The sequence below is a fragment of the Cygnus olor genome, chromosome 15, assembly GCF_009769625.2.
Source record: "Cygnus olor isolate bCygOlo1 chromosome 15, bCygOlo1.pri.v2, whole genome shotgun sequence".
Taxonomy (NCBI): domain Eukaryota; kingdom Metazoa; phylum Chordata; class Aves; order Anseriformes; family Anatidae; genus Cygnus; species Cygnus olor.
Window position 1 is genome coordinate 7,381,734 of NC_049183.1, and position 12,787 is coordinate 7,394,520.

Here is a 12,787-nt window from a genome sequence, read left to right on the forward strand (position 1 = left end):
ATCTTAGGACATGCTGACTCTGAAAGCAGATGTATTACATGTCAAGGAGCAATCAAGCTGAGTAAACCAGAGCTTGACTGTTCTCCTGTAGCTTGGTTGAAATTGCTATTTGCATACACATTAAACTCTTAGATAACTCCTTCAAACAGATCTTTTGGGATCACTGCAAAATGGTGATTTTAGAAAGCAGCTCTTTCTACCTTCATAGTGCCTAGGATTAAGGAATTGTTGAAGAGCTACTACCACACAGTATAGTGGAGATAAATTTTATTATTGTACAGGAAAGTCACGGACATAAATTGGACAATGATGAGAGTACATTCTTGCTACCACGTTTGTTTTGTTTTATAAGCAGGTAAGGGAATATTGTCTTCTATATGGTGTTGTTGAAACACTATGTTTATATCTAAACTAGAAATATAGAATAATTTAGACTGACAGGGACTTCTGAAGGTTATCTGCTTAAAGCAGGGCTTACTTCAAAGCTTGATCAGGTTGCTTTGGGGTCTAGTTCTGACAAGCTTTAAATACCTTCAAGGTATGTGCCAATGGTTGACAGCCCCTCACTGTGAAAATTATTTTTCACTATATCTGGTTGTAGTTGTCATTGCTGTGTCTTGTCACTATTGATCTTAGTCTCTTTGCTAGTCTCCGAGGAGACCCTGGCTCTGCCTTTCCTGTCTCCAGGTACATTACGTGCTCCAGCTTCCCAACTAACTGGCCCCAGTATGTCAATGTCTTTTTTTTTTTTTTTCTTTGTACTGGGGGACACAAAACTGGAGGAACTACTCCAGCTGAGGTCTCACAAGTGCTAAATAAAAGGGAATTCTCAGTTCCCTTGACCTGCTGCTGCCTGTGCTCCTGCTAAATGTGCAGTGAGCTGTCCTTGCCCCAAGGGTGCACTGCGGATTCATGTTCATCTACTGCTCGCTCCCTCTTCCATTGCAAGGAAGAATAACCTAAGAGTGACCAGACACATTATGCTTCTTATAATGGGTCTGTCCATTGTCAGGATGGCTGTCGTTTCTTCAGAACTCATTCCCAGAGAGAGAAATCTGAGTATACATTATATACTGGTTTGTACTATATATAGAAGAGAAGAAAAAGGTAGAAATAAAATAGTACCTTTCATCCAATACACACAATGCTTCTGAATTTACACACTCAAATGATGTATAAACAGAAGTGACTGCTTATTGTGATTAGGGAAATGTTTAAAAGATTGAAACTGCTTGTTTGAGCTATCCATCATCCTTATTTCCACTATGCTATAAAGCTATTTTATGACATCTGGTAATTAAAAAAAAAACACTTTATACTTTTCCCATCATGCAGGTACTTTTACAACAGGTGCTTAACAGCTAACTAGTATACTGTTAAGTTGCCTACAGCTGACTTTCTTTACTACAAGTTTTCATTAAAGGTGGGTGGTTAAACTACCAGGAAGGTGTTTGTTTTCAGGCCCACTACCTTTTTTCCTACTCTGTGGGCGATATCTTACCAGATGTTATATTTTAAGATAGAAGAACATTTAACTAGCAATATTCCTGTAGTTAAACAAAAGTGAAGTTATAGCCAGGCATATTCTGTACTCCCACAGAGTCTATATTTTTCATTAGGTTTATTCATAATTTTACCACTGACAGAGAAATAACTTTAAACATTCCTCATTGTAGGAGATAAATGGTCTAATTCTGGCTTCGTAAGCAGACAGGCTTTGTTTATTGATTTCTAACTGCATTATGTAACTCTTCTTATCACACATTTAGGAATTCAAAGGCAGGTTTCTAGCCTGCAGGTTTCTGGTAACATCCTATTTTCTCTTGTGATTTTCAACCCACAGTTTCCAACTTTGTGATGCTATTAACTCTGTGTCAATAATTTTAGCTGGTCTCTTCAGATAACAACAAAACCTAACTTTTGTGATGGATCATGTTTTCAGTATATGAAACCTCCATGTTGTATAACCAATTGATTATTAAGATCTTATTTCTCCAAGGCTGGTATGCTAAAAACTTATTCAGTGACAACAGAGAGCAATTAATATTTGGGGTTTTCCTTGCAAAATTTTAAATAAGTGTATCAAAGCCAAGAGCCATGGAAATTCAAGTTTTGTATTTTCAGAGAAGATTTGAAGGTTTGTATGAGCTCTTACAGCAAAGTGCACTTTCATGACTTGAATTTGAGGCAAAAAGTTATGAATTCTTTGAATTTTGATCTAATCAATTATACACATACATCTCTGCTGAGAAAGTCTTTAATTTCATTTTCTGAGACCTGGCAGCAATGTCTTTTTTGTTTTATTACCATAATCCCTTTATATGGGCGAATTTCTGCTGTAACCTGTAGGTAGATGACATGTCCCGTAAGCTTCTGTGTCTTCCCATTGCCTGAAGTGGATGTTTTTGGTCTGCTTCTGCAGTTCAGGCTTCATCTTAGACCCCTGCAATACCTGCTAAATATCTTTATACAACTAAAATCAGGTTTGTAACTTTAAGTCAATCAAATCGGTTAAAAGAAAAAGCAAGTGGTGCTTTTCCATATTATTGCTAGTGTAATAAAAAAGAGAAAAGGCTAAAGCAGAGTTGCCAAAGCTACAAAGCTTGCTCCATTCTTTGTGCAGACTGAAAGAGACTTGTCAAAGATGTTTTGACTGATGGAGAATGCAGCCCTCATCACCAGGTTGAAATACTGAAGCCAACTCTCTGCCAGGCCTCTTCTGGAGCTCCTGAAATTCAAGGGCCTATGGAAAATACTGAATTTTCCCTTGATTTAGTAAAGTGTTGGAAAGTAAATAAAATGTGGTTTGCTGTATAAATTGTAGGGTTTGATCAGAGTCTGAATTGTTAGACAGCAGGGATTTTTGTGTATCCCTGGCCACCACTGTGTTTCCAGGAGGATGTTAAAATGGACAGGAGCATCAGGAAGGGATGTTTAATGTCTCAATTGATAAAGCTACATATTCATATAAAAACATGATTACAGGCATTGTAGTTGTGTCAATTACTCCTTGGAAATGCAGCCCTATTACACTTTTGATAGACTAAAACTGGGTTTTGTGCTATTTCTGTTATGTGCAAATTTTTCGTCATGTAATTTGGATTCACGAATTTAAGCATATGGGCTTTCTGATTTATTTATGTTGATGTTGGTGTGTGATTGGTTAACTTCTTTATCTTACTTTTTTTTTTATTCTTTCACTTCATGCCTGGAATTCTGACAAAATTTTAAATAGTGAATAATGAATTAAGCAAGATGTTTGGCTGTACCAAATGTTGCAGCATCTTTTGGGACTCAGAAATATTATACACACATACTGAAAGCAGACTTTGGTTAGAAACCTGTGTGGGTAGCAGAACACACCTATCTGAAGTGCAAAGGCCAAAGACTGTAATAGAGGTGAAACATTTTCCAGAACAAAAGAGAGATGTATCTATACCACTGCCTGACTACTGCAAAAGTTAATAGAATTCTTGGGTTTATGTCATGTTTTATAACTCACAGATTTTTGTCCTAGAAAAGATAATGGAACCTCTTGATTCAATAATAATACCTTATTTGTAATACACGTGTTAAAGCAGGCTAGGTTGCCTCTTGCAAACATAACGAATGCAGTGCTTTCAGCATAACAAAGGGTGTAAAAATAATTTATAATGTAAGTAATAGATATGAAACATAACATAATAAAACCACAAACTAGGAATCCATCTTGCTACAATCCGCTTAAGCTGATGGGAATTTTTCAATTAAACACTCGCTGGGAAGAGGTTTGGATCCTGGATAAATTGCTCTCTGCTCTCATTCTAGCACCACATCTGGATTCCTTCCAGTTTTGGATTGGATGAGGCCTCTGACTTGGGAATTCAGCAGCAGCCACTTTATTTTTCTTCTAAACTTTATTGAATATGCTGTCAATTTGTTTCCAGGTAGGTTATATATTACATGTTGAGTTTAGAGTACACCCCTGTTTACAGTGGGACTTATCCATACCAAAGTGTAGAGGTGTTATACTATGCTCTACCTCCATCTAGGACTTAGCTACAGTAGAGTTATGTGGTGTTTTCATTTGTCACTTTTCATCCTGATTGTGTGTGTGTGGTTGTGGGTGCATGTGGTGGAATTCAGCTGTATAGTCTCCACTTACTATTAATTGCTGCTTTGAATCGTGGCATCTAAATGTGGGATTAAGATATTACTACTGTTCCTAGCAGATGAAATAAATGTTATTTCTATGGTGGTGCACTGCGGGTGATTGCAAGTTCTTCCTGGTACAGAAGGCTCACAAAATATTCTATGCATGTATATGATATAGGAGATTGCAGAACTGTGGAGAAACCTTGCTGCGGGTTGTTTTGAGAGCAGCCCCCTCCAGTTCATATCAGAAATGCAGTACCCCTACATGGTGTCCTCTCCCTACAGCAGCAGAAGAAACCAGGTGGGTAAGGACCTTGCACTATGGACCAAAATTAGGCGGCAGGAGCTGTGTATCCAACTTAATCACTTTTTGTAACTGCAGCTCTCCAACAGGAAATAGGGAGTAGTATTTTGCTAAATGGGAGAAACCTTGAGAGAGAGAGAGAAATCCATGAATGACTGAGAAGCTGCCTGACGCTGTGGTAAGGACGACCAGGTGCTTAGTGATGTCAGATGCTAACATGCAGCTGAACAGACAGCAGATCTGATCTATCATTAGGTCATTTATTTATTGAAATAGGAGAAATTGCAAACTGATATTACCTCTGCAGTTCATCCAGAGCTGTCTGCATTGCTATGTGAGGTAGTTTGTGTGTGTGGAACACCCCCAAGGAAGATCCGTAGCTTCCTTCGCATCCTAGCTAGTACTGAGCACACTCTGGCACATCATTAATGGCCTTCCTTCGCTACATCCTAGTAATGAAAACCTCTTTAGTTATATGAGGCCTCTTGAGAAATCTTATCTAAAAATTTAGCAATGAACATCAAAAATGTGTTACCTAGGCAGCTGGAAGATTTTTTATTTTTATTTTTTGATCAATCTAAGTGAGCAGTTAGAGATCTGTCACAAAGTGGAAATAATCTTTTGTCATATGTGATACTTTGAATATTTCAGATTACTGACAAATTATCGCTAATTAAGCAGTGAACAGAGCATCTGGATGCCTATTTGTGTGCCTGGACACTCCAAAAGATGGGGCTGATGTGTATTTTTTGTGTTGACTTTCATTTCTATTTTGTCTCTAATATGAAAATTAACATATCTAAAAAACACTGGTCCCAGGAGTGAGGGCACCTCAGATTTAGACTTTTTGCTCTGTGATTATGAAAATTTTTCTACTGCTGTGCTTCTTTCTTCATCTTTTATTGGACCTTTCCTTTTCAGGTGTGGGTAAAGTATCATGTATCAAAGTATCATCATATGTGTGTTTTTTTTTTCAAGGTCCAGCATTATTTTCTTACTTGTAGGCCTTCATGGTAACCCATGGTAATGCCATTTAGAAATGCTACTGATGCCCATGTACAATGAATATGGCATGTAGAGGAGCTGATCTGAATAATTTGAACAGTCTTGTGTGTAGCTACATTGATATTTATAATTGTAACTAACAGAGCTTCCTCGTGTGTTTTATAGGAGCAGATGTTATTAAAATTAGTGTGAAACAGCCAGGCCACAAGGCTTATAAGCCATTTTACTTCATCCACAAGATAATACATGAAAAACAGCATCACCTCTAAGGTAAATGCTATTATTCAGTGTCCTTAACTGTATTAAGAACATAAAGAGTGTGTTCATTAAAACTTAATTGCTTTTTATTGCAAGACTCACCTTGAGACAGATTTGTAGTATGCTCCTACAAGTAACAGGGATTACTCAATACCAAGCCTTCTGTCTGATTCTTGGGTTAGACTGATAGACCTGAAAGAAGTTTTAGCCATAGAGATGATAAGGCTGAAGAGATTTTGTATGTTTGTTTGAGAAATTCCTTGTTTATTCTTTCATATTTGCAATATATATTTTTAGCATTCACACTTGGTGTTCTGCAAGTTACACAGCAGTGTCTTTTGTGTAATGTTCAAGGGCAGCAGTTTAGCGTACACACTCTCCCAGCACCCAGTTCCCCATATGTGTAATTTTGGAGATTATAAGAAAGGGAATATACCAATTATAGCAGGTGCGATTGATCAGAGTGCAGACTGACAAACACACAGTACATAACAAAGATTAAAAAATACTGTAAAAGGCACTGCCAAAGTGACACTGTGTTGGCAGCATTACCACACCACCTAAGAGCTTTATTTCATGGTGGAAAGTTTTTGTCCTGTCTTTCTGGCCTTGTGATAAACTCAGAGAAACCTAAGGAACAAACACTTATGGAGCTATAAAAGCATCTGTATCATCTCTAACCTAAGAGTCCACCAGCTTTCTGGAGATGTTGATATAAATGCACAGACCAAGCCACTTGTCAGGTTATGAAATAAGTCAACCTCAGTAATACGTTTTCTCACTACTATCCTTACATATGTTCTGAAAACTCATTATTAATATTGTGGTTCAGCAAAAAGAGCTTCTGCTCTTGTACATGATGAATTCTACAAGGAAGGAAAAATGATGTGATGGACAAGTAGGTCAAAAGTGCTCAGTGGTAGTTATTAGAACAAGTTGTTGTTTGTGGGATGGGAATGTACACGTAGGAAAAAATGTGTAAGAGCAGCATATACCAGTAGTAGCTTGAGACGAAGATGTTAAAAATAAAGTGGCAATTTGAAAGGGCACGTCTGCTTGCTGCTGAAGCTACAACCAGAGTTTTGTCAGAAAGCCATTAAGGGCTGCGTCTGAACCTGGCACAGTGATTCTGCACTATAGAGTGTAGCTGTCTAACAGCATATTTGTCTAGGAGCCTACATATATACTTGTCACTGGCTGCAGCAATATCGCTGAGAGAGTATCTTGTTTTCCTGTAGAAATGTGCTGTTAATATCCTCTTACATGTTTACTAGATATACTCCTGTAATGGTCCCCTTCCCCATAAGGACCAGAGCCTGCTGAAGATCAGAGGAGACCCCTTCCAGTGAAGGACCTGGCCCCTGCCTCTTACAATCTTCACATTACCCAGGACTGGGTCTGACTTCATGCCCCATGGCGAGCTTGTGTCCTTTGTGCCAACTTGTTTACTGGTAATGACGATGCCTGAGATCATAAAAAAAAGGTTTCCTGACAGTCATATGGAAGGTATTAGTTTGATGGCACAAACACTTACAGTCGTTTATATTTTATTTCTAGAATTTTATGGTTCATCTTTTCAGCTGTTTTTTTTCTTCCTTGCAGATTTCAAATTAAGAGAGACCCCAATTAAGACTACAGGTTTTGAGATTGTTTTTTCTTTACTGCTTTTTTTTTTTAGAGGCCTAACCCAGTCCTATATGTGCAGTAAAAAACCTGATCTCTTTCCAAGGAGCAGGTCTCTATATTAAAAAAGTAAAAGTTTACGCTTGCTTGGCTCCTTTGATACTAACTTTGCGGTACTTTAGAGGTACTAGTTAATTAAGTTCTGTGGAATTGCTGTTACAGCATAGACAAGGTGGATAAATTGATAAATAGAGGAGAAGCATGATTTCCCTAAATTCATAATAGGATGAAGTCAGCACTGTGATGTTTTGTTTAGCCGCTTTATAGAGGTTTATGCAATGTAAAATTCTCTTGTTCAGTGCTCCATTTTTCTAGCATGTGTAAGACAGCATTGCTATGCCCATTATAAAGGTGATCATTGCCTTTGTGAGAGACCCAGTAATAACCACAATATTTTCCTTACTTATCCTTAATCAGTCCCTTTGACTTTCTAAGTTTAGCTTCATGTTTCCTCTATGTTTCCAGTGCTATAAATATCCTTACTGACAAACTGCTCTGTTTTTCTAAAGCACATCTAGATCTGTTTTTTGACATTATCAACTTGACCCATATCTCAGATCCTCCTTACAGAATTTCAGCACTACAGTTGCTTATAAGGAAAGGTTAAAGCTAAAGCTAATCATCATTTGTCTGTTTATGGTGCAAAAGTCCCATATGAAAATATGGAGGGTATTGCATGCGTGCATACAGATGAACTCATACATTTCCAAATATTCAATGTGGAAGATGACATGAAAAAAAATTTGCTGACTTCTGAGTCCTTAGAATAAAATGCATCATTTCTCAGTATCATGAATTTAGCTGAAGGAAAATACGATGAAGGTAAGGGTAGACTGACTTTTTTCCTCAGAATTCTTCTTTAAGGTACTAACTTAAAATGATATCTCAGCAATGTGAAAAACAAAACATTTGTACCAAACAGAAAACTGCCAAAAAAAGTTTACTTCTATTTTATGAAACAGGCTTCAGTAGAACAGTAGTTTTAGGACTAATGTGTATGATCTTGATCTATTCTTGACCTATTAATAAAATGGAAAAATACTCCCACATTGTTTGGGTGTGTTTAAAATACTGTGTCATTTTCACTGAAAATTAAAAGCATATAAATGTTTTAGGTCAGTGAATTAAGGTTAATCTGTGCTTTGCATTGGGTGTATATCTATATATTTTCTAAGGTGTCAGAAGGGAAAGGTTCATATTCACTGAGTGATCAGAAATGAACCACAATTACCATCTCCATTCTCATTGCTAGGTTTATAATTCATGTTCAATTTAAACTGCAGTTTGCTTTAAAACAGATTTAAAAAATCTTATTTTGTTATATCCTTTAAGATGTCACTTAGAAAAACTGCCTGCCTGATTTTCCCCATTAGGCATTGTATGCATCATTTTAATCTCCAAAATGGGAATGGATTTGAAGATAATATTGTCAGCAGTTATAGGTTTGTGCTAGGACAAGAACATGTCCTGGAATTTCCCGGTCAGAATTCAATTTTGGATTCAATTTCTATTTTAGAAACTAGAATTAATCAATTCTACCATCTTAAAATTCAGGCTGATCAGGAGAAAAAAAAAAAAAAAAGAATAATCAGAAAACAGAAGTAGCTATTTGTAGCAGTTCCTGAAACTAGCTCACCTACCAAGTTCATCCTGATCTTTGAGATGTATTTGTTCCAAACATATTTCTAATCCTTTAGAAAAGGAAGATCAGGAAAATGTGGAGGTAGTTTCAAAGTCTGCTTGCTTAGACTCTATAACAAGCAGGACTGACGCTGAACTAATTTAGGTGGTCCTGGTGGTTTTGGTAAAACTGAATGCAATGAACAGCGTTTGGCTGAGTGCGTTACACATTTTACTTTTCTTTTCAAATTACAGGCAGGCTTTCTGAAGCCAAATGCTTCTGAAACCAATATCACTGCAGCTAATGAATGAGGAGAATAAGTGAACTGTGCGGGCGGCAGATTTAACTGCTACTGGCAAATACACAATAGAAGTTTGTTTATATGATAAGTAAAACATCAGTATAATACAGTCTTAAACAACAGTGAAATAATTGACCTTTTAAAAAAATGTGTATGTAGTTTGTTCGGATATATTAACAAAGTTTTGCTCCAGTGGAATTGGATGCAAAATTGCTAAAAATTATATTTGAATAAATATCCTTATATTTAGATGTCTACAATTTGGTTAATCTAACCACATATCTCATTACTAAAAGCTGGAAATTTCAGTCTGATGATTGTCAAATATCTGGTAATTCTAGGGCCAATCTTGTCTATAAACCAGAATGGAAAAGTAATCTTGGGATATTTCAAGTTGCAGTCTTTGATTCATACTGGTTCTAAAACTGAACGGGTTTATGTTTTTTAATTAAATGAAAGTAATTTCAGTCCTTTCAGACTAGCATGACTGAATTTTAAGCTTGGTTTGGGACAGAATGATTTTCCTTTTTCTCTTCATAGCAGTGTTCACTTTGGTGGTACTTTTCTTCAGCATAAAAGGTATAGTCATGATTCAAGTTTCTGTGATGTTTTTGAAGATTATTCATAACGCATGTGTTCCAGAACTCTTAAGGATTTAAATAACTAAATAATTAATAACAGTCTTTTACCCCCTACAGGACATGCCAAAAAATCCCAAGTACTATTTTGCATTAATCTTTCCTGATTAAACAAGGGCAGATAGTCCTGTGATTAATTCATATTGAACAAATCAGCTGACTGTATATTTAAAAGCAGAGATCACACAGAGATGTAGGAATACAGCTACTTTTTACTTTCTAAATACAGTTTTCTGTTATTTGCTAAGCTTTATGCCCTTTTTATTTTTCTTTTTTATTTCTTTGTAACTTTCAGGAGCACTCTGGCCACATCAGTGACAAAACAGATATCAGGCAACTAGCAGCTATCCATTAGAGTCACATCTGGTAGGTTTGACTGACATTCAGTAGAGCTGATTAACCACAGAATAACATGCCAGAAATGTAACAAGAGAAGTCACTTCTGCCTGATACCAATCAATCACTCACTCTCTGTAAGTACAAATGCACATTCACGGTGGAATGAGTTTGACCCACACTGTTATCAGAATAATAGTGAGAAACTACTACCAGACTTTTAGATGGGAAAAATAAAGTACAAGCCAAATGCCAGAAAGAGAATTCACAGATGGAAATACATGTTGTTAAATGGCACCATGGCATATGACCGCCACAATCAGTCAGTTCTCCATATTGTAGAAGATGTGTTCAATATGATGATTGCCAGTACTTGAAATACAGAGCTGAAGTATGTAAAAGAATATAGCAAAATCCTGATGCAGTATTTTGACAGCTCAGTGCTTTAAAGATCACTTTTTCCATCAACGCAAGAGATAAAATAATCTGATGCTTAATGCAAAAAGCAAGGGTCTTGGAAAGAAAGCACTGTTTTTTGGCCCAGATAAAGTAAGGCGGTTAAGCTTGTTGTAGAGTTTTCTAGTAACATTTTTGCTGACTAAGAAAATATTTGAGTTCCATTACATGAAACATGCTTATGTTTATGAATCAGTGTCTTTATCCTTGTGATTTCAGTATTTCAGCTCTCAAACTATATGAATGTAATGCAGGCCAGATTCCACCTTGCTACCCAGACACACTTGAGGGAGTAGAGATGCAGCTTGAGGCAGCACTCAGTTTGGTTGCAGTTTCTTTGCCTTCAGTATATTGACAGGTCCTAGACACTGTGGTATGATATTGGGATAATCTGAATATGTTGTATGGAGTTGCAAGTACATAAGCAGTTTCACAGCCGTCTTACAAGATGTAACAGTAAATGTAAAGTCATCTTCTGTCTCTAGGTGATGTAGTCTCTTCCATACCACCTCCAGTGCAGGCAATGGCAGGACAGAGCCCAGATTCTAAGAACCATCTGAACAGCATTTCAGTAAGTAAGTGAGAACCTGCTAAGAAAATCGCACCCTTGAGCAGCTTCTGGATTCCTCAGAATCATCATCTCTGCTACCCTCAACTGTATGTTTTTTGTTGGTTTTTTTTTTTTTTTAGACTTTTGTATACTAGAAAGATTTCCTGGTTTTTAGTTTTAGAGACAGTTATGTACCCCAGCTGTGTTTTAACACCGTACAGTAGTTTTGTACATAACTTTATATTGTACAGTTGCTCTTAATAACTTTTCTATTATAGGCTGTTAAATCTATTGCAGGGAAAAAAAAAAAAAAAGGTATGCCACAGCCACCACATCTGGCTATATATTTGTTAGTCTGGTGTAACTTGGGACCACCTCAAAGCAAGGACCTAAATTCCTATTATTTCAATAGGAATAACAACTGAGAACAGAACAGGTTTTTATATTCAAAAGAATCTACAAAAGAAAATATCTATTACATATAATTATTTCCAGAAACAAAAAATTGATTTGGTATGTAAATTTAGAGCTTGCACAGTATTTCACAAGAAATGACTGTGCAATAATCTTTTTTTAAAGAAGATAGCTCACTGAAAGTAAGCCATATGCATAATGCCCCCTAATAAGAGATGAATCTGATTGAAAATAACTGTGCAGATAATCTCATTCCATTTTCAAAAGCACTAAGCTCTGTGTGATTGGCACAATTGCATTAATAATTTATAGCCATTGGGAATTGTTGGTTTCTGCCTTTTTTGGGATTCTGAATCACAAATGATTGCTCATTTTAACAATATTGAAAAAGATTGGAGGAGTAAAGCTGAAGGGAGGAAATGTGCTGACAGAATGTGCAATAATTGTGTTGGCCAGCCTGGCTGCTGGAGCTGGCTATCAAGTGTGTTTTTTCTACTCAGCTAGTGAGAATCCTTACACGAAGGAAACATCATCTCTGAAAACAGTTCCCAGCGGCTGCTATTGTTTGAGAATGCTGAAAACTCCCAATTTCGTTTATCGTACAGATGTGGTATAAAATAAATTCCAAAATGTGAAACTAGGCTTTGTTTGGTTTGTTGCAATGTCAAAAAGCTTTAACGCTTAAGCTGTCACTGCTGTTCCTGACACAGCAAAGTAGGACAATCAAAAATGATGCATGAAAGGAGGCTCTCTGTGCTTCACTTCCTTGTTCTAAGCATGCCATGGGATATATTTGTTTATTGAAATTGTTTCTTTAGGGATCAAGTGTTTTGCAGAAGAATCAAAATTTTAATGTACGAGCAATTACTTTTCTTACTCTAAGACATATGCTTAATGCACTTTTGCAATTTTGAAAGTCTGTATATTTCCTGTATTACATACTTCTTAGGTATTTTCTCTAATGCTAAAATACAAAAAATGTATTGGAAAATTCATCTTTCCATGCATACATACACAAAACAAAGATAACCAGACTTTGAGAGCAACAGTTGGTAGTTTCCAAGCTATATAAACAAATTCAATCAAT

General features: G+C 36.5%; 1 long non-coding RNA gene across 5 annotated transcripts in view; it reads left to right on the forward strand.

Moving 5' to 3' along the window:
• The window catches only part of LOC121078327, a 94,648-nt gene extending 86,226 nt beyond the window's left edge, over positions 1 to 8,422 (forward strand). For all 5 annotated transcript variants that reach the window (XR_005824531.1, XR_005824534.1, XR_005824533.1 and 2 more), the window contains 4 exons: positions 3,808 to 3,926; positions 4,313 to 4,435; positions 5,609 to 5,713; positions 6,976 to 8,422. This is a non-coding gene — a long non-coding RNA (uncharacterized LOC121078327). The remainder of the gene's footprint in view (positions 1 to 3,807; positions 3,927 to 4,312; positions 4,436 to 5,608; positions 5,714 to 6,975) is intronic.
• Positions 8,423 to 12,787: the final 4,365 nt, after the last annotated feature.